The sequence below is a fragment of the Mustela nivalis genome, assembly GCF_964662115.1.
Source record: "Mustela nivalis genome assembly, chromosome: 1".
Classification (NCBI taxonomy): Eukaryota; Metazoa; Chordata; class Mammalia; order Carnivora; family Mustelidae; genus Mustela; species Mustela nivalis.
The window spans coordinates 94,883,299-94,907,810 of NC_139020.1; the positions used below are offsets into that span (position 1 = coordinate 94,883,299).

The window sequence follows — 24,512 nt, forward strand, 5'->3', positions numbered from 1 at the left end:
AGACTGTAGCAGTTAAGTTAAGCCATGAAACAATTTAGTTAAGTCTTCCTCTCTCTCAGGGCAGCTGGGTGGCTCAGTCGGTTAAGCGTCTGCCTTTGGCTCAGGTCATGATCCCAGGGTCCTGGGATGGAGCCCCGTGTTGAGCTCCCTGCTCAATGGAGGGCTTCCTTTCCCTCTCTTTCGGCCCCACCCCATCTCCCCCACGCTGGTTGCTGGCGCTCTCTCTCATGCTATCTCAAATAAACAAATAAATAAAATCTTAAAACCAAACCCAAAAAACAACTCCCTGTGTCATAAAATGCTCTGTGCACAAGCAACATACAAGTTAGATATCTCAGATATTTAATTCTACACCAACAATTACAAAGAAAAAATGAAGAGCCAAACATTAAAAAGATTGTGCTAATTTTGAAATCAGAAAGGAGAAAAGCAAACCAAGGGAAAAAAATCTGTACGAATGTTTAAAATGGTAACTGTAAGAAACTGATCGCAGCAAATAAATACGTAAATAAAATCTTAAAAACAAAAAACAAAAAAACTGACAGCAGGAAGAAAGGCCTTCTATGATAGTGAAGAACAGGCCAGTCCTTAGAGTCAAACAGAAGAGGTTCCAATCCCATTCCTACAGCTCCCTCAGTGGATGAATTCTTCAGCATCTCTAAGCTATGTGTTGAAAAACAGCAACAGTCATGAATACTTAATTGTACTACCAAACTCACAAGGTTATGATGAGGATTAAGTGATATGATAACATGTACTTTGCTTAGTAAGTATTCAATAATGACATCTGTTCTTTTTTTTTTTCCCCCAAAGATTTTATTTATTTGACAGACAGAGATCACAAGTAGGCAGAGAGGCAGGCAGAGAGAGAAGAGGAAGCAGATTCACTGCCGAGCAGAGAGCCCAATGTGGGGCTCGATCCCAGGATCCTGAGATCATGACCTGAGCTGAAGGCAGAAGCTTTAACCCACTGAGCCACCCACGCGCCCTGACAGTTGTTCTTCTTAATCAGTAAAAAGTATATCTGCCCAATGCCAACGTTCTTTAGCTCTCTGTCAGAAGCTTTTGGAAGCTCTAGTTGTGAAGATTCTGAGTCGCTGTGGGTCTAGAGTCTGGGACAGGCATTTGTATTTTTTAAAAGCTCTGCAGATTCATGCACGGTAGCTTAGAGTTACTAATGCAACCTCCATGTGCACACTGATTTTCAACTTTATGCCTAAGAAGCTCCCAGTTAGCACCTTGGAAATGCAGATCCCCAGGCCACACTCTACAGCAGGAATGACTCAGGAATGATACCATGAAGCAGGACCCAGACCATACTTTGAAATACACTGATCCCAACTGTACTTCATATTAACGGTTCTCCATAAACAAATTTGAAGATCCAGCCAAAACTCACTAAAAAGGTAAGATATTTTTTAGAACGCATGTTTACTAACCCATGTGATTTTTGATAGGAGATATTAGTGATTCAGACAGACACATAACTTAGAAAGTCAGATTTTGCTCTTCTGTATCATCCAGAAAAGTATGATTCTGAGACTGTGGTATGTTTTTTTTCTTCCCACAGAAGTCATTTCTACCTACAGTCTCCAGGAAGCACAAATAGCTAAGCAGCAGCTAAGTAAGGGAGGCTGGAAGCAGTATCAGGTGTTGGAATCAAGTAATCAGGACTCCATGTTTTCTGTGCAGAGAGGGAATCTTCGTGAGGTAGGACTCAAATGGGAAGCTCCAATAAAATTCTGTTGAACAGAAATGGACCAAACTGCACTCTTCCTGCCAGAAAACTTAATAAGCTAGCTTCTTACTGCCATAGCACAGTTCAGAGGGTCCCAGAGAGAGTCAAAAGGCACAGAGAAGAGAGCATGCAGAGCAGAAAGGCCATTCCCAGGCAATAAGAAGCTGAGACTGGCATTTTTCAGAGCTTTTGGAAGAAGAGCAATCTTCTTAAATCCCAGAATTGTGCAGACAATGTAGTAGCTACAGGTTATAGAAATACCACTGATAAAGCCTCCAAAGAATGTGAATGTAAGGCAGCTCTCTCCAGGGAGTTTAAGAATTTTTTGCTATTAAAATTAATAACCTTGGTTCTGATCTAATGTGGGACATAAAAAGTGTGAGATGCAGAAGAGGTCAGCAGATGGCAGCACTGGATGAGGAGGAAGACAATCCCTAGGGCCTGAGACAACTATTTCCCTTACCCCCATTCCTGGCAAAAGAGTGCACCTGCATAATGTGATCGTGTATAGTTTTTGATTTTCATCCATATATCGATAGCTTTTCTTTCTTTCTTTCTTTCTTTCTTTCTTTCTTTCTTTCTTTCTTTCTTTCTTTCTTTCTCTCTTTCTTTCTTTCTTTTTAACATTGTTTATGGCTCTTTCTAAAATCCACATGTTCTGTTAGTTTATATTAATCCTTTTGTTTCCTCACATATTTCCATATAGATGGTTGGTTACCTTAAAAAGCTTATTCCTTGTGAAGCATGCTACACCTTACTCAGGTACAGCCCAGCTGCGGAGCAGTTTTACAAAGCTGACTAAAGTAGTCTGTTTGGATATCTTTAAAGGGAGAAAGTAATTGCCTTTCTTTGTATGAAATTTTTGCTTTTAAAATTCCATAGTTTTATTGGCAATTGTTAGAAAGTATCATTGTTTTAGAACTTGCAATTATGGTAAGTATTTTTAAGACTCTTGGAAACTGTTCACGCAAGAATTGAAGTTTTCTATGATGGTGGCAAGGGTGGTGATGAAAAGAAAAATTATGAGTCATTTTATTTAATGTGCAACAAACAGAGATAAATAACCAGGAGGTCACTGGGTGACAGCAGGAAAAAAGAGTGTTACCAAATATTACACATCAAATGAAGAAAGATTTTGCACTCTAGAGAAAAAGTAATATATCTAAAGGCAGCAATGGTGAGCTAAGAGATTGCCAAAGTGCCTTTTGTTCTTTGAGGTAACAGAACAAAGGTAAGTATGAATAGGCAGTACCTGACAGGTCTTCAGGGGAACCTATGCCCTGTTAGTATAAGGAAGTTTAAGGAAACAATGAGTGAAAAAAGATGTAGATAAATATATTTACTACAGAACTAGAGTTCTAGAGATGGATTGAAAGGAAAGTCAATTTGAAAAAAAAAAAAAGAGTTGAAAAAAAGAAAACACTGAGTTGTGTATGGATAATAAGACTGACAAAGTAGTTTACTATGGTGTCTTGCATTGGTCCAGTGACCAAAGTTAAAAGTTGTAAGGGACATATTAAAAAATGGTAGTCTTTGAAGCTGCCATTTCAGAAAAGTATGGCTATTAGATTTGGCATACAGATAGTATGTTCCTGATTTCTTCTGCTGTTTTGGTTATGAGTGGTTTGGTTTAGGTTTCACAGATTTTTTTTTTTTTTTTTTTTTTTTTGGTTGTTCGTTTGTTTTTATGGTGAATTCTCCTTATGGCTACACCAGGAAAATATTTGGCTCTTGAGCTCTTTAATCTTCAAGTGTAATCCTTGTTGCTCAATACTATGAACAAGTTATTGAGGGCATTGAAGTTAGATAAAAATGGTCTTGAAATAAAATATTTTATGGGTGGTTGTAGGGTATTATTCAATCCTGAATTCTTACCTCAGTATTTCATTTAACCCCTAAACAATCCATCAGTTTGTATATCATGATCCATTTGAGTGATGAGGCTAAAATAAAAGTTTCATCAGGAGAGACCTGCAAACATTCCCAACCACTTCTCAACAGGGGGAAGACATGGGAAGGCAATCACGTATGACTGGAGTTCTACTCTGAGTTGGATTTAAGGAGATTCTGAAGAAAAGTGTGGCCCATTGTTATATCAGAAGTAGTACAACATCTTCTTCAGAGAGTGATTAAAGAAGGCTTTGATGGTTCAAGAATATACTTTTCTCAAAACGCCCTAGCAAATGTTTGAAATAATGAGGAATATTTTATTTTCATATTCATCACAGAACACATAAATTCAGGTAAGTATGCAGACTGATAATGAGGTAGATGGTCATTGTGCCATTGACATTAAAATTATTGATACTTTTAAAAATAATGACAGTAAAAGCCCAAGGGGTTATACAGCAACTGTGAAGAAGGTGATTGTCTAAAGAGTAAGAACAATATCACTTGGCAAGATATGGCCCTTTACTTGAGAGCTAAACTTAAATTACATTGCCCAGGAAGTAATTCAGCTTTATGCATTATTAAATTATTTTTAAAAAGAGTAAAAGATCTACAATATGACATTAGAAGGGAAGAAATGCCAGTATGCTGTCAGACTTATATCTGGCATCATCTGCAGCGTAGAGGGTTTTTTTTCTCCCATCCATCTCCAGCTGCAGTGGGTCTTCCTCAGCTGTGCACTGGGGGTGACAGTTTGCTGCCTTTCCTTCAGTGACTGATGGCGGCGTTTGTTCTGCAGGATCTGTGGTCTAGGTAGGGTTTCCAGCTTTTCCTGCAAGACCTCTTCCTTCCTCCAGGCCTGCACCACTGAGGGAAAGCTTTCTGTAGTCACCAACCCTGCCAGGGATCTTTCTCATTAGCCTCTGTTGGAAGTCTGGAAAGAAAAGACTTGTAAGTGGGTGCAAATTCCCTTTGTGTCTATGGCCCTAGATTCTCTTACAGGTTGCCTTTAGCAATTTATGAATATTTTTAAAGATTTTATTCTTTACAGATTTCCTTTAGCAACTTTTGTACATTTTTAAAGATTTTATTTATTTGTCAGAGAGAGAAAGGAGAGAGAGCACAAGTAGGGAGAGCAGCAGGCAGAGGCAGAAGCAGGCTACCTGTGGAGCAGGGAGACCAGTGTGGGACTCAATCCCAGAACCCTGGGATTATGACCTGAGCCGAAGACAGATGCTTAATGACTGAGACACCCAGGCATCCCCATTTATGAACATTTTGTTTGAATTCTTCTCACCTGTTTGTGTTCACCTGGTATCCACCTCTATATCTCCTCACACTCTTGACCACAGGTAAAAGCGTGTTCAAGTCCTGTCTCTGTGTGGAGAAACCTGACTTTCCTTTGAGTTCGTGCTGCTTTTTGCCCTGAGAACTTAGCTGTCTGATGGGTTCAAGACAAGTTATGATTTTGCAGTTTACCAGGCATTTTCTTGTTCTTGGGATAGGAACAACACTCTCCATATCTCCATGTCCTAGGCAGAAGCACAAGGCTCTATCACTTTTCTCAATATTTAATATTTGCTATCTTGCTTTTTCTCTTCTATGTTTTAGGTGAAGTCTTCGATACTGCCTCTGAATTTACCCAGTCTGGCATTTTTTATTTTTCAGTTATTTTTAGTAGTTATAGTTTTCTTCCAGGGCTACTTACTTCTCATATGTTTTTGTTCTTCATTTATACCTGATTGTTTTTGATTCCTACTCTTTAATTTTTATGGCATTATTATTATGTCTATCTCCTTGACGACATTAAATATACTCAGGTTAAAGCAATTTTTAGATTGCTGTGCTATTTTCAATTTACTGTGAGTGTATTTGTTTCTTAGATTATAATTTTTGTTAATCGATTTTCTCAGTAACAGTTCAATTTTTTTTTTTTTTTTGGAATACTAATTTGCAGCCTTTTGGGAGTAGTTGATTTCTCTGTGTGTGTATGTGTGTCTATGTCTATCTGTCTGTCTGAGACCATTGCCTCTCTCAAATGATTTTATTGGTCTCTTTATCCCTGGGTCCTAAGTCCAGAACAAGATCTTATTTTTCTAAAATGGAGCTCTTCCTGTACATATAGCAATGTTGCATATCTCATTTCCAAGCCAAGGAATGGCTTGACCCACATCCAGGTGGCATAGCTGCCTCTCACCCTAATGACAGAAGCAAACGTAGGTAGGGGTCACCTTTTTTTTTTTATCAGTCCTAATCTCTAATGTCACAACACAATATGGCTTTGGTCCTTGCTGTATGTGTAATGCTTTTAGTCCCTCTTGTTTGCAGTTGACTTCCTCATGGCTTCCTGAGTTCTTTCAGACCAAAAAGCCAGCAGCCTTGGCCTTAACCCTTCCTACCATAGTGTGTTTCTCTTCTATTTTGAACTTGTGGAGATATTTATCATGTCTTTGAGTATTACTACTATATTAGTGTTCTCCAGGGAAACAGAAACAATAGTTGTTTCTCTCTCTGTGTATATGTATATCTATGGATTTATTATAAGGAATTGGCTCATGGGATTATGGATGTTGAGGACTCCTAAGGTTTGCTGAAGACCCCAGAGACCCAGTGGTATGGTTTCAATCTGACTTTGAAGGCCTAAAAGTAGAAAGGCTGATAGTGTAAGTTCCAGTCCAAATCAGAATCTGAAGGAAGGAGAAGGCTAGTGTCCCATCTCAGGGACAGTCAGGTAAAGAAGGGTTATTCTCTCTTATGCTGACTTTTTGTTGTATTCAAGCTTTGACTGAATTTGATGAGGCCCATTCATACTTAGAAGGGCAATCTGCTTTATGATTCAAATGCCAATTTCTTAACATTTAAAAAATATATGTTTAATATACTAAAAAATATATTTTGTTATTGATATAAATTTGATGCAGGGGGAAGCCCTTAAACATTGAACCCATAGTGCCATTTTGACCAGAAATCAAGATAAGATCAATTTTATTTCAATTTAGTAACACAACTTGGATAATTGTACATAGCAAATAGTGTATGGTTAACAGCATAAATAAATACTTGGGCCAGTAATACAAGTCGGGTAATGGTACATTGTAAATAATGCAGGAGATTTTACCATAAAGGTAATGAATATATATTTACAGATAGAGATAAATAAAGATCCCAACTCCAGCAATTACTAATTCTGTGGTAGTTTATGACTTTTCAAATCTTTTTCAAGTTCTTTAAACTCAGTACCTCAGTCTCTTCAGAGATGTAGTGGTGGTAGTTAATAGTACTTATTTCATAGGATTAATGTGAAGACCATACCAGAATCCTTGTATTTTTTTGCCCTGTACTTTAATTTCTTTATCTCAGCCATCTTGATAGCAAACATTGTGCACTAGGTTCTTTACATGCTAGCCTTACAAACCTAATTTCATAAAATAGTCAAGTCTATTCAGACACACACACACACACACACACACACGGAATTATAATATGCTTATTTATAATATTATGTTTAGTGTTTAGTTTTAATGACCATTAAATAAGAATATTTATGCTATTTAAAATATTAATTTTTTGGTCCTTGGTCCTTTCTAACCTTCAGTACTGCTCTATAATATATACTTACACAAACAATTTATACATGTTTTTGAATCTTGCATCACAGAACAAATAAAAACCATCAGTCAGAAGCTCTTTGAACTTCCCAGGAAATCTATGAGTTTACCTGTATCTGCATGTATCTCTTAGTTATAAAGGTAGTATTCTTTCTTTTAGTTTTACTTGCAGGCCCTCTGCCTTCCTTCAGAACCATGTTAATCTCTGTTATCATAAACCTGACTATCTCTACTAGCTTCTTTCCATCGGACTTTTCAAAATAGTCTCTCCAATGATAAAAGCAAAAAACAAAAGCCCCTCCTCTGACCCAATTTCCCTCTTCAGCTTCAAATCTATCTCTATCCTCCTCTTTAGAGTCAAACTTCTTGAATGAATTTTCCATATTTATTTCATTTTCTCTCCTCTTTCTATTAAACACACTTCCGTCTGGCTTTTGCTCGGATTATTCCACAGTAACCATTTCCACTGAAGAAATCAATGTCCTGATAGGACCCTGTCCAGTCCTCATTTTGATCCCTCTCCTCAATCTGATGCTTCTCATCTCTCTGCCCCTCAACCACTCACTACCCAGTCTCCAGAATCCTCTCTCACCTGCACTCTAAAATGCAGCAGTTGTTCTCCTATTCTAGGGCCCCTTCTCTTTTCTTTTTACAAACTGTCTCTAGTGATCTCTCCCAGTCACTGGTACAGCTCGATCACCATGCATGTGCTGACAATTCCAAAATATATATCCACACTGTCTCTTGGACTTCAGATCCATAATCAATCCCTAGCTGTTTATGAAGTATTTATATGTGCAAGACAACCCATGCACCAAATTTTTTAGAAAAAAAAAACATCTGCAAATAACTTTTCCAATAGGGTAGATGAGAAACTCATAAAAATCACTATGAATCAGTTAGTGATGCCTACAATGACGGTATTACAGATACAGTGACAGAGAAGTTCAGAAGAAAAGTGTTACTTTCATCATGGGGGAAAAGGGAGGAGGATTCATGGAAGAGGGGATATTTGAGCTGAACTTCACACATTTTGTCTTGAGAGTATTGGGTGGGAAATGATCAAGGGAAGGAAGTGCATGGTAAGGGAATGCTCCAGGAGGAGAAAACAGAAGGAAGTCAGACCTGTAAGGTGCAAAGTATGCAAATCACCAAGTCTGGCTACCAGGCAGGGTGTTTGAAGGTGTTGAATAGAAGATGAGCTGAGAAATAAAGGCTTAACTTAATTCATGGGCGTGCATTGTTTCCACATTCCCTCCTCCTCTGTACACTGCATTTTACTAGAAATGTATAGAGATGGAGAGAGCCATATGTGTAATTCTTAGCAAACTGAAGGAGGGAAGAGATCCCCCTGGCTTCTGCAAAGATGAGGTGTGACCTAGAGTAATGAAATGACCCTTCGGTGCACATTAGTCATCAAGCCTAACAACTTCAGAGTTACATTTTACCTGGTTCCTCACCACACACGCAATCTTTATAGGAGAAAATTTCTATCAGGGAATCCTAGGCTTTACATTAACTCCCCGAATCTGTAGGGGCAAATATCTAACACCCTCTAGAGATCCAAATGTTGTCGTTAGCTCGAAGTGGCTGTTACATAAATAAACAGAAGTCCTAGCATATATGTATATGGTAAGGTAAAACCTAAAAGATTCCTTTTCATAATTACATCACAAATATCACGTTCTTCTAATGCATTTTCCATTGTGAGAGCATTAGAATAAATATGAACCTGCTACTTCAGGCTTGCAATCTGCTTCATGAATTTAAAAATTGTAATTATTATTTTAGATATCGAATATAGTACTTTTATTTCTCTGAAACAGAGAAAATGAGAAAGAAATGTGAAAGGGCAATTATCTTCAACTTGAATCCTAAGATACTTAAATCATCTCTTTTTTCCTTTACATTAAATATTTATATTGATTTCCTAATACTGTAAGGGACACTTAACACCTCTATTTATATATAAATGACTGGAAGAACACTTTTAAACTTTCGGCTGAAGTAGATTATTAAGAAATAGGCACTAGATATTGTATGAAGAAGTATTTAGTTACTTTAATGTAGTCCATAAATTACAATTGAACAGATTTAAAACAAACCACAATTATAAACAGGAAAATCCACTCTGAACTAATGTTTGCCACTTTACATTTAAGCCCATCACTTAAAGAAAGGTATTTTCCTATAAAATCTCTTGTTTTGGTTTTCTAAGCCTTTTTAAGATCTTTTTTTTTTCTTAAAAGATTTGTCTTTAAAACTCTACTTATTTTCTGTATCTCATTCTCTCGACTTTTCTAGACCAAAATCTTACATCTATTTTTTTTCTTAACGAATTTAATATATCCCACTGCATATTTCTCTTCTTCAAACATGTTCAATTCCTTATTAAATTAAGGAAGGAAGGAGGGAGAGAGGGGGAGAAGGAAGGAAAGAAAGAAAAGAGAAGAAAAGAAAGAAGAGAAAAGAAAAGAAAAGAAAAAGGAAGGAAAGATTTCTTGACTTCACTACTTTTAAGATTTAAGCCTAATCTTTCTTTTTTTAGATGATCTAAAATTTACATGCTTTATCTGTCTCTTCATTTACATCAGCTCATTCATTTGTTCAACTATTCAATTCAAAACAAATATGCACTGCATTTTAATCGCTTTTAAGAGTCAACTCAAATACCTTCATTTAAGCACAGCCTTTTCTGAACTCTATTCCCCTTCTCTCAGATGTGCTTCATCCTTTCCCTCTCGAATTACCTTTGTTCTTTGCATTCAGAGCATTGTTTTGTTTCAGACTGTGGTTATTGGTATGTGTGTTTTCTCTAACCTTCTAATCAAAAGCTCTTTGAGGTTAGTGACTCTGCCCTGTGTGTCTTCTGGTCTCCTGAATGTCTAATGAATTACTTAGACAATTCCCTACAATGAACATTCATTAAGCACCTAATATATGCAATGCATTAGTGTCTAGAATTTATATTTAATCAGGCAGGTTTAGGGGAGGAACTCAAAGTAGCATAAACAAACTGAACAAAAGACTCAGAGATTGGGAAGCATGAAATGTGGTTTTGGAATATCTAATCCACTTCTGCTAGATAGAAGGAACTGGAAAGGACCTAACAGGAGAAAAACTGAAAGCGGCATGTGGCAAACTATCATTATCGCTATAAAGTATGTTTGCCCAGAAAGGTTTTTCACTTTTCTTCTGGCAACCATCCTAGGTTCTTCCTACATCAGCCTCTACTGTATTTGTAAATCTTGGTGGATTCTCTTACCTGGTACAGAAGTAAATCATGTGTTCTGAGCTTGATAAAGCAAATTAGCACTATTGTCAGTGACAGAAAGGAATAAATCATCCAAGCAAAACCATTTGAAGCCCTTCATAAAATTTCTTCTGGAGTTAACAGAGTAATTTTCCCTGAAGATGCCAGGTTGAAAGGGCATATCTGGTGTTGTATCTTGTCCCAAGAGTGAAGACGGGCTGCCTGAAAATAAAACTGAGGCAAACCAAAGAATGAAGAAAAAGTAAGAGAAAAACTTAATGACCTCAGTTAAGCCTCTAAATACACTCATAAACTTCTCAGTTACATAAACCACTTAACCAATAAACTGTGTTTTTGCTTTTCAGGAATTTGCTTGTTTTAGTTAATTGGGCTTGAGCTGAGTTTCTGTCAGTGTCATTGTAAAGAGAGTGGATTATGTTGAAAGGTAGTCAGTGCTTTTACCATAGAGATGAAAGAACACTGAAGGTCTTGATAAATGTATTGGGTGTTGAAGTTACACCCTCTCTCTATTTATCCATTCTCTGATTAGTCTTCTTAACTCCCGAGGTCTTCCTTTCCCTTTTCTGTACACAAACTGCTCCCTGCAAAAATGTTACTAGATTCAATAGTCCTTTCTCAGTCTGCTTTTTTCTTGATTTCATTACAGTGTGTGATGATACTGAGAATTTATTCTCTAAATAGAGTCTAAGGCCCAAAAAAGGGGGGAGGGATTTTATGCCAGACTATAATTTGAATCTGGCTTTACTGTGTTTTAGTTGTATGATCTTGAACAATTGACTTAAACATGGGCTTCGGTTTCCTTATCTATAAAATGAGGTTAGTAAACCCACCTCATAATTTAGTTGTGAGGATTAAGAAAGATAACAAATGGAGACTGGCAGAAATAAATTGTTCAGTGTGGGGTAGCTATATGGTATGGAAAATAAAGCGTGTAATTTCTCACTCTGTCTCAACAAGTAAACGCTGATAAAGTATTCTGGGTTCATGCTTTCATATCTTATTTTTACATTCATGTGCAGCATTTTTTATTTTTTTCTTTTATTAGAAAATAATATCCCAAATAATTACTTTCTTCCTTTGAACTATTTCAGATGTATCCTTACTTTTCCATTCCAATTGCTACCATGTAAGGTTTGACCTGATGACCCAGAAAGATTTCCTAACCTGTATCATTTCCTCTTCTAGTCTATGATTTTCTAGAATTTCTTATCAGTAAAATCATAAAGAAAGCAGTCTTTTGTGTTGGACTTCTTTCACTTAGTAGAGAGACAGCAAGTGAGAGTTCGAGTGTGCAAGTGTGCTCTAGGGAGAAGGGCAGTGGGAGAGTAAGAGAGAGAATCTCAAGTAGACTCCCCAAGGAGCATAGAGACAGACTGGCTTTGATACCAGGACTCTGAGATTATGGCCTGAGCCAAAATCAAGAGTTGGCTATTCTACCAACTGAGCCATCCAGGTACCTCGATAGTGTGTTTTTTAATACTGTAGTCTTTTTTACTGCTGTGTAGTATCTCAAAATATGGGTGCAATACACTTTGTTCATTCAACAGTTAATGAACATTTAGTGTGTTTCCAGTTTGAGGCCATTATGAAATAATGTTGCTTTGAACATTTGCATTCAAATCTTTGTGTAGACCTATGCCTTCATTTCTTGTGGTAAATGCTTAGGAGTAGCATTGCTGGTTCCTATGGTAAGTATATGTTTATCATTTAAGAATCTGAACTCTTTTCTAAAGTGGGTGCACCATTTTGCATACCACTGGCAATAAATAAAATTCCAACTACTATTCATTACTCAAATATTTTTTGGCTCCATTCTATTGTTCTCCTTTTGAGATTGCTTTATACTGTTTATTTTCTTTAAATTTTCTCTGTTCTTTTCATTGGATGATGTGTATTGTTCTATCTTCAAGTTCCTTGACTCTTTCTTTAATCATTTCCATCATTTCACTGTTAAGCTCAACCAGTGAATTTTTTTAAAAAGATTTTATTTATTTATTTGACAGGGAGAGAGCTCACAAGTAGGGGGGCAGCAGAGGGAGAGAGAGAAGCAGGCCCTTCACTGAACAGGGAGTCCTATGTGGGGCTTGATTCTAGGTCCCTAGAATCATAACCTGAGGTGAAAGCAGATACTTAACTGAGGCAACTAGGTGTCCTGATTTTTTTTCATACATAGTATTTTTCAGTTCTAGAATGTCCTTTTCATTCTTTTTATCATATATCTATTCCTTTGTTTAAATTTCTTATTTTTAAAATTTGCTGCAAGTATATATTCTTTTACTTCAAAAAGGACAGTTTTAATGGCTGTTTTAAAATCTTGGTTGGTTCATTTTAACATTTAAGTAATCTAGGGTTGGGGTGCCTGGGTGGCTCAGTGGGTTAAGCCTCTACCTTCCGCTCAAGTCATGATCTCAGGGTCCTGGGATTGAGCTCCACGTCAGGCTCTCTGCTCAGCGGGGAGCCTGCTTCCTCCCTCTCTGTCTCTGCCTTTCTCTCTGCCTACTTGTGATCTCTATCTGTCATATAAATAAATAAAATCTTTAAATAAATAAATAAATAACCTAGGGTTAGGTTTCAGCTGGTTTTCTTTTTTCTTAAGATTATATTCTATTTTCCTGAATTTTTGTATGTCAGATAATTTTGGGTTACATCTTGAATGTCATGAATATTAAGTTATGGGAACTCTGAGTTCTATTGTTTTTCTTCCAAAGAGTATTATTTATTTTATTTTAGCAGTAACTATCTGATTTGGTCAATGACTCCAATACTAATTGAAATAAGTCCTTTGAGCTACTATCAATCTGTTGCACACAGATGTGGTTCAAGGGTCAACCAAAGATGTGAGCAGACAGAATCTGAGCATCTTCTGTATGTCTATTTTATCTTCCCTGAGATTTTCCCTCTTTCTCAGTTTCCTCTGGATTCAGTCTTCAGATTCCCCAAAGCAAGGAATCACTGGTTTTCCACCACACTGACTCCTCCTGACCCCAGGCTAGTATCTGCAAAAATGAGAACTCTCTTTGTACAATTTCTCTTGTGTGTGTGGATTACCTAAAAGAATATGCATACTTCTGTTTGCTTTAAAATGCCTTTTTGTAGTTTTGTGTGTGTTTGTGTCTCTGTGTGTGTGTGTGTGTGTGTGTGTTATGTCCAGAGTTCAAAAAAATCTTTGACTTTTATAATTGTTGTCTTCAGGAAGGCTAGTCTAATTAGATTTTATTCGGCCATTTCCAGAAACCAATCCTTCATATTAAAAAAAAAAAAAAATACCAGTGTTTATTTAGAAGATGAATTTATTCCAGCTCTTAGTTCTTTATCCTTTCCTCCACATATTTAGTCAAATTGATCTTAAGTAGAAATTCAATCCTCAATTGAGTTTTTCTTGCTGTAGCTTGGATTGTTTCTCTCTTTCTCTCTCCTTTTATCTCCCTTTCTTATTCTTTCCCTCTCCCCTGTATGTTTATTGATGTTTTACACAGTTCTTGACATCAAACATACTCCTTTTTAAATTAACATTACAGAATACCTAAATTTTAGATAGTTATCAGTAATCTCCAGCTCAAATAGTTTATTTCCTGAACTCATATTAAATACAAACTTGAATATTTGAAAGTCATATTCTCATACCTGTTCATTCCTTTTAAGTTCAAGAGTATAGTGTGCAATGGTGGTAAGTTAATTGGATTTGGAATCCTCTGGTTCCATAGTTTCAAGTTCAAACTGTTTTACCTTGAATTTAGTAATTTTACACTGAGTTTTAGATTTTCCATCTTGAAGTAAGTATATGAAAAAAATCCATATTTCATAAAGTTGGTATAACTGGCAGTATCACTTACCTAGTTGCTCCAGCTTAAAAAAAAAAAAAAAATTAAACTTTCTGTAACATTCCATAGCCAATCAGTTTCTAAGTTTTTCTTGTATGAATGCACAACTCTTAATTTCTTTTTGTTGTTTTTTGTTGTTGCTACATAGTTGAGATACCCCCATCTCTTTTGCATACTATTGCAATAATTTTGTAACTGACTTCCCTGACTTTGGTTTTACCTCTGCTTCTCAAAGCACGACCCATGCTGCTATAGACAGACTTTTTAAAATGGCAGATGTCATTACACAACACTGCTGACCCTTCCTAAGGGTCAGATCAAAACTTCATCGCCTGAAACACAAACCCCCTCATTATCTGACCCTGCTTACACACAAGCTCATTTCTTGCTACTCCTCTATAGACCTCCCATGCTCTAGCTAAACAGAGATGCTTGCCTTTAATAATATATTTTGCACTCAAGTGAGCTCATGCCTTTATACTTGTTCCTCTGCTGGGAATGTCCTTCTCTGGAAAGCCTTTTGGTTTTGTACAGAAAGTCACGATATTGTTTAGGTATGACCCTATCTCACAGATACTGCACAGATGGAGAAGAACCATGTCTATAATTCTTTTAATCCCTTCAATAATAAGGTAATAGGTAGAGAGAAACACTCAAAGGATGGGTGAGTAAGAATTCATTTACTCAATAATAACAAAGCAATCTTGACTTAAGAACTAAATACATGGTATATTATAAATGTCTATTTTAGGTTTTCATAACTGCTCCTATAAATTTCAAATGTTTAAATAGTTACCAAAAAAGAATTTTAGAACCTCTGAAAAAGAACATTACCTAGATACTGCGTTTAAAATGGTTAAAATCTGGTAAATGAGCAAATGCATAATTTGAGTCATACATAATAAAGTGTCATTGGCTCTTAAATGAACAGCCTATTTTTGGAAGTATGGTAGAGTATCACTGCTTTATGAACACATTTGGGGCTAATATATGCCCATTCTAAACATTATCTCAAAAAAGTGGGGCCTGTGTCCTGTAATTAAAGCTTTAATGTATTTTAAGTAAGACATATATTTTTAAGAAATGTCTTTCAAGAACATCTGAGCAAATTCTTAAATCTTTATGTTCAATTGTTGGCTGCAGTTAGAGATAGTAATCATACCTCCAAAATTGCTATCAGTGAATCAAACTGACCACATTCATTCATTTATTCATTTGTTTAACTATGTATAGAGCACTATAATGCATCAGGCACAGAACAGTACACAAAAGAGACTAAGTCTATGATTTCAGGACATTTACATGATGTGAAGAAGTAAAAAAACAAATAAGTATAATTAGGTTATAATAAGTACACTAAAGCAAATATAAGAAGTTAAGGAGACAGAGTAAATGAGGAGGAGAATGGTATTTTTGATAATAGCAAAGTCATCTTTCGAAAGTGACATCTGAACAGAGATCTATAGGAAAGAAGAAGTCATATAGCCATCAGGAGGAAGAGAGTCCAGGACAGAGAAAGTGCAAAGGTCCTGGAGTGAGAGATTGGTACCCTGTAAACAAGATAGGACAAACAAAAGATTTAGGAATAATGGTGACACAGATAGACTGTGCAATTGCATTATGGAAGGCACACATTATATTTAGAGTAAGGGAAAATAATTTCTGGTTGAGAGACCCTTTGAGGTAGTATTTTTGAAAGTTTTCAGTAGGTAGTGTGGGTGATTTGGATAGCCCAAGAGAAGAAATGTTGAAAATCTGAGCTTGGAGACCAGGGAGTTATATCTTATAAGGGAAAATTAGAGATTAAGTAGAGAAGCGATGGGAGAGAAAGCTGAATAAAGATGAGTGGAACTGAGAATATGTTAACTTTGGATTTTGAGATAAGAAGTTTGTATTTCACATGATAGAATTACAGATTCATTAAGGATTTTAAAAAAGTGGTTTGATTTGGTAAAGGCTAGATTAAAAAAAGATGAATTTGACCATGCTGTACAAACTACATCAGAAGGAGAGGTGCTTTGTGGACAGACCAGAGTTGGAGACCAGATGGATTGTGGCCATATAGATACTATATACAACCAGGCTATGCCGGTACTCCTGGAAGTTAGGATCTGTTTTTTTCTGTATTAGTAACATCTATATCTTTTGTCTAGATTATAACAAAAAACTTCCAGGAAAGTGTGCAAGTGGTATATTTGGCAAATGCTATAAATTGATAGATTATTCAGCTCTACTTTTTATTTCTTTTGGAGCTGAAATATGAACTTCCACTGCCCCTATAAAATCTTTCACGGTATATTATTTATTTTTAACCCATTTTAAGTAAAATAAATATGGTTTAGGAGGAAAGCTGCAGTAAAATTTCATCCAAGCATGATATTTTATTAATACTTTCCCTTCTGAAATCTTTTGGGAAAGAAAAAGAAAAAGGTGCTCATCTCCTGCTATGAGTATTTGGGATTTTCCAAAGAAAATTTTTTCCAAAGAAAGTTTTTTTAAACTTTAGGAGAACATGCCATTTAATTTTCTTTATATATATAATTACTGGGGAAAAGATCTTCCCACTTAATGAATTTCTGGACTGAAAGCAAACTTAGTTTATATACTATTGCATTGAGGTATCTGAAAATACACTATAATAATTGCCTTCAAGCCTAACTTCCTTTTCCAATTTTCATTTTTATTTCTGGAAAAGGAAATTTTACCATCATAACAATTAGGTCATAAAAATATACTTATAAAGCTGATTTCACTATTCCTCTAGTGATATTTTACCCCACTCCTACTCAATACATTGGCTTTTTGAGCCAATATTTTCAGAAAATGCTAATATGTTATGTGCTATATTAAAATCTCCTTCCCAGTCTACAAATGAGAAGATGCATTTGGGCTAATTCCACAAAGTTTTTACTTGTATTTGACCTTACAGAGTTCCAATATTTATTCCAAACAGTATCTGGCCAGTTTAAGGCAGCAACCTCCAGCACAGTTAATGTCAAAATCTAGAAGATCACATGATTGGCAATGTGAATTGAATTCAATTTCTTACAGTTCTATTGATGCCTTCATCCCCTATTCATGTGTTTAATGTTTTCTTTTCTAGCTCGTTATTGGCATTTGTGTGATCCTCTATACTGAAATTAGTTAACAGAACACAGATACAAGACCGTAAGAAAAAGAGAAGGCAGGGAGGGTCTAGCAATTACTCTGTAATCACTAATGACTTCCATGCTATGAACTAATGACTTCCATGCTATGAACTAAATTTCATGATCAGTTTTTAATGCTAAGCCCAAATATCACTACATATACTGATGTTTGAATCAGAAGAGGAAAAACATCACGTAGATACCAAAAATAGAGTGAACACTGAAAAGTAACTTACTCATGTGCCAAGCGCTTTACATGCATTATTTTGGATAATCTTTACAACATTCCTACAGAGTAGGTACTGTTATTATCTCCAGTTTGCAGAAGCAGAATTTGAGGTTTAGGGAGATTAAGTAATATGAGCCAGGCAATAACAAAGTCAGGGAAGATCCAGGATTCATTCAAACTCAGGCAGTTTGTTTCCAGAGTCCCGTGTCTTAACTGGATTCCAACAAAAAACAAAACAAAACATAAAAAACAAAACTTCTTGCTTTCATTGTTTTGGACATCAGATGGTGTAGGATGGGTTTATTTCCCTCAGAGGGTTAGTTTGGGAATGTGGGAAAAATGGGCAAAAGGAGTGTGGCTCATTTGCCGTATTTACAGATTGTGATAAAAATTCTTAGCTCTTTTGTAAGACTAACTCATAAAAATGAGATAATAGTGCTCAGCTGATAAGGTGTAGATGTGAAAAGAACAATGAAAAAATACAATAGAACCTATTTAAAATTAATATCATACTATAAGTATCAAATATTAGAAATGAAAAAATATTCAGTCATTATTACCTTTAGGGTTCTGATAGCAACCTCAAGTGACGCAATTAGAAAGTGATTCCCACAGCCTTGGGATATAAGAAAGTATACAAAACTTTGTATCTGTAAATTACAATAAACAGTTTTATCACATTATCTTCAATTCTTTTAAAAATGTTTGATTCTGCAGTTTTTATAATGATGCCCTGTACCAGGCTAACCCAACTGTACAGTCTCATGAAAGTTGGAAAGATTCAATTAGGCACTTTTATTGATACTGAAATAGATCCTCAGTTCTCATTTTTCTTAGAAAATTCTGGTGAATTTTAGAAATTTCAGAGAACTTCTACAGGATTTAGGATTTAGCCAAACTTGCGCAAGGTAGATCTTTCACCAAGAACCAGACGTGTGTTTTAGTTGAATGAAATTTCACTTTCCTAGGAGCAATACTGAAATCTACTATTTGTCAACACATCACCTAAAGGTTACTTTAAAATAAGAAAAAAACAAAGTGACAAGATGGACTGAATTCTAGAACTGTCAGAAAAATGTGGTACTAAATTCCTTCTAAGAAAAAATGATGTGTCATAGGGAAGATTACTTTATAAAAAATTTTGATCACATATGCTGGAATCTTAGGTTTCTTATTAAGTGTTATTAATTAATTAATGAGCGACACTTCTGGGCAACCGCATTCTAAGTGTTGATTAAAGTTCCTTTCTTCTACCTAAATTTTACAGATTAAAACATACATGAGATTAAGAAATGTAAGGCAAGTGCTTATATAGTAAGAATAAAAAAACCCACCCCTTTTCTAGACTAAGCGTCACTGATTTCTTCTAGCGATTTCCCACTGGTGGATTTTCTGGGTTTTATTGTTGTTGTTGTTTGTATTATTACACAATAGCATCGATTAATTTACTGTTTCTGTTGTCAGGGCCCTGTTCCCCAACTCACTAGCCTTGACCAATTCACATGGAGTAGCTGGTGGGAGGTGGTTGGTGTAAACAAGGTGGTATACTGAGTCACTCCCGTCACAAAAGCCAACACTGATGAGCTATGATGAATTTTTAAAAAATCACCTATCCAGTGGCAGAAGATGCGGGAACAGCCAGGAGCACGAGGCCAACGGCAGTGGCATTTCATCTACACTATCCCACAATCGGGGCTACAACCCACGCCGCGGCCGGGAGCCTCCTCTGCCTCTGCCTGGTGGAAACAGAAAATAAGGGGGAGTTTGGTAGCAACAGCTCTACCAAGGAACAAAAACTAAAGAGGCACGCTACGGGCTCGCCCCTAACTCCGCGCTCTCAGTTACCAAGGCGAAGAGCCGGGAAGACGAGCATAATGACGCTAGCAGCGGAGACACCCGTCGCGCCGCGGCCTCGCGGCTCGGCGGCCGGGCCGTTCACTCACACGCTCCTCTGAGTGGTTTGGTGAACGTCCCACGTGACGCCCCGAGCCCTTAACCCCTCCTGCCGCCTTCGGCGCGAGCGGGCGGAGAAGGCTCGGTGGCTGGGGGAGGAGGAAAGGAGGAGGGCGGAACTCGTAAAGGGAGGGACCGCCACCGGCTTCACGTTTGCCACCTCCGGACCCGCACCCCTGAAAGCCCACCCCACTGCGATCGCGGCTTGGGCGCGGGGGGGGAGGGAGGGGTCGCGCAGGGGGGGGGGGGATGCTGAGCAATAAACCGGGAGAGGAAGGGGTGGCGGGGGAGGGAGTCCTGGCTCTGAGGGGGCAGGACGGGGTCTGAAAGATGGGTCTAGCTTAATTCAGACTCCTGCACCCGGCAACGCCAAGAAGCGGGGGGGTGGGGGAGGAGAGGGGGTAGTGCTGTGTGTGTGCGCGTGTGTGTGCGTGTGTGTGCGCGTGTCTACAGGTAGCAGCGGCGGCGGCGGCGGCGGCGGCGGCGGCGGCGGGGACCGGAGCAGGGGACGATCTGCAGCCACCTCCCCGCCTGTGATTTTTGGAGGCGATTGCTCACTTGGCTGGCGGATCTGTACCCTCAGGAGATCTCATTCTCTCCATTTCCACGCGTCTTAGGCGTCTTCCAGTTGCAAGTGTGTGTTTGGGGTATTAATTTTTTTTTTTTTTCTTCTCCCTCTAAATCTTCTCGGGAATTCTGCGTATTGAAGCAGGTGGCTCCTGATCACAGAAATCTTTGGATGTATTTGGCTTGCCAAGTTTTTCTCTTCCCCGTCCCCTCCCTCTTCAGAGGCATCTGTGGTGCTTTTCTTTTTGGATTTATATGCAGAAAACGTCTATATGTTTATATACCGACCGCATAATATGTAAATACATACATGCGTGTCCAAGCGCTTGGTTTTCATCTCTCTTCCCGACAAAGCGGAATGTTTCGGAGCCGATGGATAACGAGAACAGTATTAACATTCTTTTGAGCCTGTTTTTTAACAAGGGGAGGGAGCGTGAAGGATTCTTTAACATTCGGCCATCGTTTGGCTGCACACTAAGCATCACGAAGTATTTATGGTTGCAGATCAGGTGCAAACGGGGCTTAGAGAGAAAGGTAAGGGAGCTTCCTGCGTCCGCCGACCTCCGGCGTTTGTCTGAATCCCGGGGATTGCCGAGAACTTCCTACTCCCGGCCTCTCCCTCCTCCTCCCCACCCCCTCCCCTGCCCTGCTCACTCTCTTCTGTACGCGTAACCCCTTTCCAGTTGTGAGGGGTTGGGGGGCTGCGGGGTGGGGTGGGGTGAAGGTTTAATCGTCTGGTAGAGTTTAAATGCTTCCGTCTCTTTTCCCCAGCCGAGTAACCGAGTTTCCCAGACCCCCTTTAGCTGTTTTAGGAAACCCATTTTGTCTTTTCGAAAAATACTGCTACCTAGATAGCTGTTTTAAGCATCTCGTGGTGCCCACCCTTCAGCTCCATCCTCTGACGAAAATAAAAGCAATTAAAAAATGATGAACTTTAATAAATTGGGTGGTATCTTTAGCACTGGGGTTCGTGGACCCTCCCAAACGCTTGTTTTCATTAAAAAACAAAAACAAAACCAAAAAAAACAAAGCAATACCTCAGGAGGAGTCCGCGGTGGAGGAAATTCAGCTTCCGTTTTTGCATTAAGCCCATTCATTTTACTTGGAGGGTCCTTTACCGGAGTTGAACGCGATGGAGCGGAGTCTAGCGCAGGGAAAACTACACGACACTGAATTCCTTTTCAGATCCACCCTTGACACCATGACTCGTCCCTGTTTAACTCTCTGTTCAGGGAACGCGTTTTCAGACTCGACCTTTGGGGAGGGGTGGAAACTTGCCCTTATTTTTCCCTTCAGCCTCCTTCCCCCCCGCGCGCCCCATCTCTCTCCCTGGCAGTTTGTAAATTGGCCGTTTTGCCCACCCCTGCTGGTGGGTGTTTTCTGCTCTTCCCCACTCCTGCCCCCTCTGTCCTCTCTTCATTGGCGCTTTCGGAGCAGATGCATCTTCTCTCTTCTTGGGCTCTCTCCCCCGCCTCTGCCCGCCCCCCCGTCCCCCACCCCCCACCCCGGCCCCCGCGCTCCCCACCTGCCCCGACTCTCCTCGCTCCTCCTCCCCGCCTCCCCGCGGCGTCCTGACCCTTCAATCCCGAGTCCCGGCCGGCGGGGCGGGGGGGCGTCGTGTCAGTGCGCCGACGACCCGGCGGCCGACGACGCGCGGAGCCGGTGTGAGGAGACGCCGCAGGAAAAGCGAGCGGTAGTCGGGGGAGGAAAGGCCGGGAGAGCCCGTCCGAGCCGGACAGCGCGGAGAAAGGGGAGAAAGCGAGTGTGCGGCGCGCACGCTTCCCGAGCTCGGGCGGACCAGTGCAGTCGCCTCCAACGCCTTAGAGCGGCGCCCCAGTCACTGCAGCTTTTCAGCCTAGAGCTGTGCCCAGGGACCACAGAGACCGAGAGCCGGGAAATCGGCAGAGAGGTACTAAAGAAATGAGGAAAAGATTACGAAAGAGCGGGGAGGGTTTGCTGGCGAAATACGGAGGCTGAGCAGATGGAGGAACAATGCCGCCTCCAGAAGAAAACCCTCGCCAGGAGCCCTGGCGGAGCGCAGAGGAGCTGCCTTCAGCCTCCTGCTCTCCCCAGGCCTCCGGCTAGTCTAGGGGCTGGTTCCGCCTCTTAGTTTGACAGGGATAAGAAAGTTGCTCTTCCCCGCATTTCCTGAGAAGTGGTTTTCAGACCTGCGTGCTTCAAGTGGAGATGTCACTCCCTAGATCCCCCGCGACGGGCAGCTCATAGAGAACGCGTTATTGGGCAATAAACTCCCCCGGGAAGACAAGGTAGTCCCAGCATTTAAAAACGTTCTCCCCTGTCTCCTGACTGTCCAGCACGATGCTTTGTGAGTAGAAATGAAAAAAACAAAAACAAAAACAAAAAACAACAAAAACAAAAACCAAACCACTTGCAGTGGATTTAAAATGATTTAGGTTGAGATTTTGAGTTGGGGATAATTTATTCCAGAGGAGGTTGTTAGTGGGTTGTGGAGATGAGGGAAATTGTGTGTCGAACATTCGGTTCATTTGTGGTTATTCTAAATTACGAGCGGCTGGCCTCCCCAAAGGTATTCTACTCTTTCCTTTTCATTTCCAGGACCATAGCGATACGTGTAGGATTTAGGAAACAGGAATTCAGATAGCTAACCCTGTATCTGTTACTCTGCATTTTTATAGTACTTAATAGTTTCATTTTCCTTTTTTTTAATACTGAAACTACAGTGGATTATTTTCGCTTAAATAGATTCTTATGCTGTGTATGAAAATTACAGGGTCATAATGCAGTCCTGAAAAATTAATTGTGCTTAATTAGAAATAGGACCATAGATACAAAAATACCACTAAGGAGAGGTGTGGGTACATGTGTTTGAGTGTAAAAGCTTTAAAATGTCTCGGCATTTCAATCAGCCGTTGCAACCTAGCAGCTTTTTAAATGAGCTCAGAAGCAAGGGCCAGGCAAATATTTAAAATATTAAATGTTAAGTACAAAAACATTAAGTTTGCTGTGCCCTTGGCAGAGAATGAATTTAAGGCTACCTGCACTGCTGAGTGATTGAGTGATTTACAGAGAAAGTGGAAGTTAATCATTACTCAGGCCTTCTGATTACATGGTTTGATTAAAATAAGTAACTGTTTTCTGTAAGCCTGCTATTCTACAGTTAGTCTTTCCAATCCTCTTAACATAAGCAGAAATTGAGGGAGTCAGTCTTTCAGCAGACTATCCTAGAGTTCCTGCATCGTGGGGTAAAGGAAAGAAAGCCTTGTTTAGCCCCCCTTCTTTCCACAGTCTCCCTCCCTTCACCCCCAGAGTACTTTCTGTCAATCTTATCTCTATTACCACCATGGCGTTTCATTTGTGAAAATTCTCTTTTATGTCTAGGTATAACATTTTCAAATATAAATGTCCGAATTGTTTTGAAATTGACAGTGGAATATATACTCACAGAAAGTAGGCAGAGAGCTCAGTTTGCTGCACGTAGAGTGCTCGAAGGTTTGATGACTCTTTGAAAGGCTGGTGACTTCCCTGACTTTTCTAGAGTCTCTTCCAACTCTGAACTTTTCATATTTTTTTCCACTTTATTATTTCCACATTATTATGCAGGGACTATATATTCCTTCAAATTTCCTTAAATTAGTTAAGATTTTTTTCTTAACAGGATAATTAAATAGCTATAACTAGAGAGTATAGATAGAAATCTAAGCTCTCTGAGTTAAAACATTTTTCTTCCTTATAAGTTTTAATGTTTTTGACAGCTTTCTGTGGGGTGATATTAATACAGATTTAGGTATGATTGACAAATGCCTCCCTGGGTTTCCATGTGTTGAAACAAATAATTTTGAACGTTTTTAGCAAAATATAGCCATCGTTTATTTCTAGAATCCCGTTCTATATTTTTGCACAAAGGAATTATTTTATGAATTACCTAACAAATACTACTTTGTAGTTTTTATAAGCAAAACACAATCGGAATTAGCAGGAAGATTTGAAAACACAACAGTTCAACAGTACACTTTTGTCACGTTATTAAAGTATTGTGAAGTTTGATGTCTGTTTCCATCTTACTAGATTATAAATAGGAAGATAGGATTCCTCAGTTATATTTGAATTGTTTTTAAATGGAATCACCCATGTGTAGTTCACCAAACTAATTCTTTTCCTAAAACGCAGGTCTTGCTGATATTTTGTTAACAATGACTAATACAGCTTGGATGGTAATGTCCTGGATGCAGATGGCTTTCAATTCTTTGTACAATTTACTGCCCCTTACTTTTTAGATTAAAATACCTTCCATCTAGAACTCC

At 38.7% G+C, this 24,512-nt stretch overlaps 1 protein-coding gene and 1 long non-coding RNA gene across 11 annotated transcripts in view; one reads left to right on the forward strand and one right to left on the reverse strand.

The window, feature by feature from the left end:
- Positions 1 to 3,948: 3,948 nt before the first annotated feature.
- On the reverse strand, positions 3,949 to 21,673 carry LOC309843562. Of its 3 annotated transcripts, none has more exons than XR_014300212.1 (5): positions 21,267 to 21,673; positions 19,319 to 19,445; positions 18,270 to 18,359; positions 10,502 to 10,723; positions 3,949 to 4,562 (listed from the first exon to the last, which is right to left on the reverse strand). It is a non-coding gene; the product is annotated as an uncharacterized lncRNA (long non-coding RNA). The 3 variants fall into 3 exon arrangements; XR_014300213.1 differs by lacking the exon at positions 21,267 to 21,673 and adding an exon at positions 19,555 to 19,643; XR_014300211.1 differs by lacking the exon at positions 18,270 to 18,359.
- NLGN1 (neuroligin 1) overlaps positions 20,117 to 24,512 on the forward strand; it is an 837,951-nt gene continuing 833,555 nt past the window's right edge. For 7 of the 8 annotated variants that reach the window (XM_082688951.1, XM_082688954.1, XM_082688956.1 and 4 more), the window contains exon 1: positions 21,788 to 22,138. The gene's annotated coding sequence lies outside the window, so the exon portion shown is untranslated. Of the gene's footprint in view, positions 20,297 to 21,787; positions 22,139 to 24,512 lie in introns of those variants that run through there. The other variant, XM_082688953.1, reaches the window with a different exon arrangement.